The following is a 3,714-nucleotide window of genomic DNA, read 5'->3' on the forward strand; positions in this document are numbered from 1 at the left end:
TTGAAGAGAAATACGAGTAGGTTTTACCTCCTCAATTTGAAGCTTTTTCATCACTGATAGCGGCATGAGGTTGATGCTAGCTCCAAGATCACATAAAGCTCTCTGAATACCGACTTCTCCAATGGTGCAAGGGATGACAAAACTCCCTGGGTCTGGCATTTTCTCAGGAAGGGTGTGTTGAATAATAGCACTGCATTCCTTGGTTAACACCACGGTTTCTTGCTCCTTCCAATTCCTCTTGTGGGTCAACAATTCTTTCATAAATTTAGCATAAAGAGGCATTTGCTCCAGAGCCTCTGCAAAAGGGATGTTGATCTGCAGCTTCTTGAAGACATCTAAAAATTTAGAGAATTGCTTTTCTTTGGACGCCTTCTGAAGCCTCTAAGGATATGGCATTTTCGGCTTGTATTCAGGGGCCTTTGGTAAGGTGGGATAAGTGCCAAGAGAGTCAGGAAACGGGTTGTCTGCACGCTTAGGTGGGGCATGCTCTACCTCTTCCTTCTTCTCCTCTGGAGCTTCCTTTTCAACTGGATCTTCATTGACCTTATTCTCAGAACCAGCTACCTTACCACTTCTCAATTGAATAGCCTTGCAATCTTTTCTTGGGTTCACCACTGTATCACCAGGGAATGTATTTGAAGACCTTTCAGGTAATTGCTTGCTCATTTGACCCATTTGTACCTCTAAGTTTCTAATGGAGGCTCTGGTTTCTTGCACGAAACTCATCATCATCTCCCACTTAGATTCTTCTTGGGATTTAGAATTTGCCTGCTGAGGTTGTTGTTGTTGAGACTGAGATTGGCGGTTATTATAGTTGTTCTGTTGAAAACCGCCCTGAGAACTATTGTTGAAGTTCTGTGGTCTCTGAGGTTGATCTCTCCACCCAAAATTTGGGTGATTCCTCCACCCCTGATTGTATGTCTTAGAATACAGATCATTGTTGGGATTTCTAGGACCACTCCCCATGTAATTCACCTGTTCAGAAGAGGGTTGAGCATAATTATAATTATCATTTTGCATAAAGTTACCTGTCATGTCATAGGAGGTCTCTTGGGGTGGATTTTGAGTGTTGATAGCTGAGACTTGCATGCCACCCATCTGTTGAGTAAGTAGATTTATCTGCTGAGACATAAGCTTATTCTGAGCAAGAAGAGCATTAACAGCTTCTACTTCCAACACACCTCTCTTTTGAGAGGTTTTAGAGTTCACAGGATTCCTGTTAGATGAGTATAAATATTGGTTGCCTGCAACCAATTCAATCAGCTCAATAGTTTCCTCTGGTGTCTTCTTCTTGTGCAGTGAACCGCCTGCAGAAGTGTCTAGGCTCATCTTGGACATCTCACCCAAACCTTCATAAAATATATCTAGTTGGGTCCATTTGGAGAACATGTCAGGAGGGCATTGCCTAGTCAGTAGCTTGTATCTCTCCCAAACTTCATAAAGAGTTTCACCCTCCTTCTGTCTGAAAGTCTGAACCTCCAACCTAAGCTTAGTCAGCTTCTTTGGTGGGAAAAATTTAGTGAAAAATTCAGTAACGACCTTTTCCCAAGTATTCAGACTCTCCTTTGGTTGGGAATCTAGCCATAGCTTTGCTTTATTCCTCAGAGCAAACGGGAAAAGCATGAGTCTATACACCTCTGGATTCACTCCATTTGTCTTCACAGTATCACATATCTGCAGAAAATCAGATATGAACTGATTTGGATCTTCATGAGGAAGTCCATGATACTGGCAGTTTTGCTGCACCAGGGTGACCAGTTGTGGCTTCAACTCAAAGTTGTTTGCATTTATAGGAGGCACCACCAAGGTTGTCAAACTCGCGAGTCTAAGTAAACTCGTGGAGCTGATATAGACTCGACTCGCGAGTTAACCCGTAGACTCGTACGAGTTAACATGTTATGAAGTTTATATATATATTCATACATAATGTATATTTACTCAATTCTAACCCTTCAAAATTAATAATATCAATCTTAAAGCACATAATAAATTAAAATAGTAGCATAGGTTATAACAAATATTTTAAAATACACATTCAAATCTTCTATCATTATTCTTATACAAATACAACATAGAACACACAAAATTAAAAATTTTAAATCTGTAATACTAAATATTTAATTGAACATTGAACAATATCAAATAATCAAATTAATTTTAATCAAAATAATTAATTACTAATCAGCCATGAATGGATGAATCATCTGGCCATCTAACATAAACGATAAGTAATAGGCTAAAATTAGAAGCAATAAAATTTATAAAGAAAAAAAACTAAATCAAGAAGCAAATGCTCAAAAAAGAGCAAAAGGTATACAAAAAATAGAGGATACAGAAGAAAAGAAGGGGGCAAAGTCCCAGCAACAGTAGATCGAAGACAAGGGTGCAGCAGACAGCGGTGATGAGGGTGCAGCAGCAGCACAAAACGACGGCGACAAAGAGTCATGGATTTCACGACGGCACAAACCAGAGCAGTGATAGGACTATAAGAGAAGTAGTCGAACTCGTGAACGGTGATAGCATGATGGAGTTGCGGATAGTGGAGATGTGAAGAAATACAAAGCAGAGGACAACATAGATAAAATTCACAAAGACAACGGCGCAAATCAGAGCAGATGTAGTAGACGCAGGCGAACAGCGGTAGCTCGACGGAGAACAGCGACTGCGGCAGAACATGGAGAAAGTGAGACTTGAGAGCAACGACACAGATGAGTGAGTTGTGAGTGAGTTTTCTTTCATTCTTTGGGAGTGTTATCGTAACCCTAATAAAAAAAAGTATTTTTTTGGTTTCAAAATGATGTTTTTTTGAGAAAAAATGAAGAAAAATACAAACTCGCTAACTCGGTCCTAAACTCACGAGTTTGTCCGAGTTTGACCGAGTCTAGCCGAGTTTACTCAGGATAGAGTTTATGTCCGAGTCAACTCGTTTCCATATCTAAACTCGTACGAGTTTACGAGTTAACTCGAGAGTTTGACAACAATGGGCACCACAATACTTTTTCCATAAAGATCCGCAGTAGGGGCAGAATAAGAGCCAAGTACTCTCCTCTGTTGATCATCCCCATTCGAATTTACCACATTGGCATTAGTGTTATTATTTGCCATAGTGGATTTTGCAGTCTTGCAAAGTCTTGCTTGTTGTAAACGTCGCCTGAAAGTTCTTTCAGCTTCAGGATCAAAATCTAAGAGATGTTCTTTGTCTCTGTTCCTGCGCATACACAAGCAAAAAATAAGAAAAAAATGGGACTCTCTACGTCAGAGTGCAGAGAAGTCCCTGTGAGGTAACCTGTGTAAAATAATAAAAATAAAAAGATAAAAATAAAACTAATAGAATATAAAAAGTAAAAAAAATTAATAAGAATAATAAAAAAAAACAAAGTAAAACGAAGAAAAGAAAAAATGAAAATAAAAAATTGAAAAAATAAAATAAACTAAAAAGAAAAAAACTGACGAGATTTAAATAAGGAAAATCGAAAGAAGTTGAAATAAAAGAACACAGGGGATAGGGGGAAGGGACGTGAACGAGAGAACAAATAATTTTTTTTTTTGTAAAAAAAAATATAAACAAAAATGAAAAATAAAAATAAAAATAAAAATTAATAATAATAAAATAAAACTAGTAAAAAGGAAAATTATCTAATCTAAACAATCAAACAATGAGTAGTTGTTAATCACAGTTAATTCCCGGCAACGGCACCAAAAACTTGGTGCGGT

At 37.9% G+C, this 3,714-nt stretch overlaps 1 non-coding gene across 1 annotated transcript; it reads left to right on the forward strand.

Annotated features, from left to right (window-relative positions):
* Window positions 1-1,387: 1,387 nt before the first annotated feature.
* LOC112774149 (small nucleolar RNA R71) lies at window positions 1,388-1,491 on the forward strand. The gene has a single exon (XR_003188650.1). It is a non-coding gene; the product is annotated as a small nucleolar RNA R71 (small nucleolar RNA).
* Window positions 1,492-3,714: the final 2,223 nt, after the last annotated feature.

Source organism: Arachis hypogaea, chromosome 18, assembly GCF_003086295.3.
Source record: "Arachis hypogaea cultivar Tifrunner chromosome 18, arahy.Tifrunner.gnm2.J5K5, whole genome shotgun sequence".
Lineage (NCBI taxonomy): Eukaryota > Viridiplantae > Streptophyta > Magnoliopsida > Fabales > Fabaceae > Arachis > Arachis hypogaea.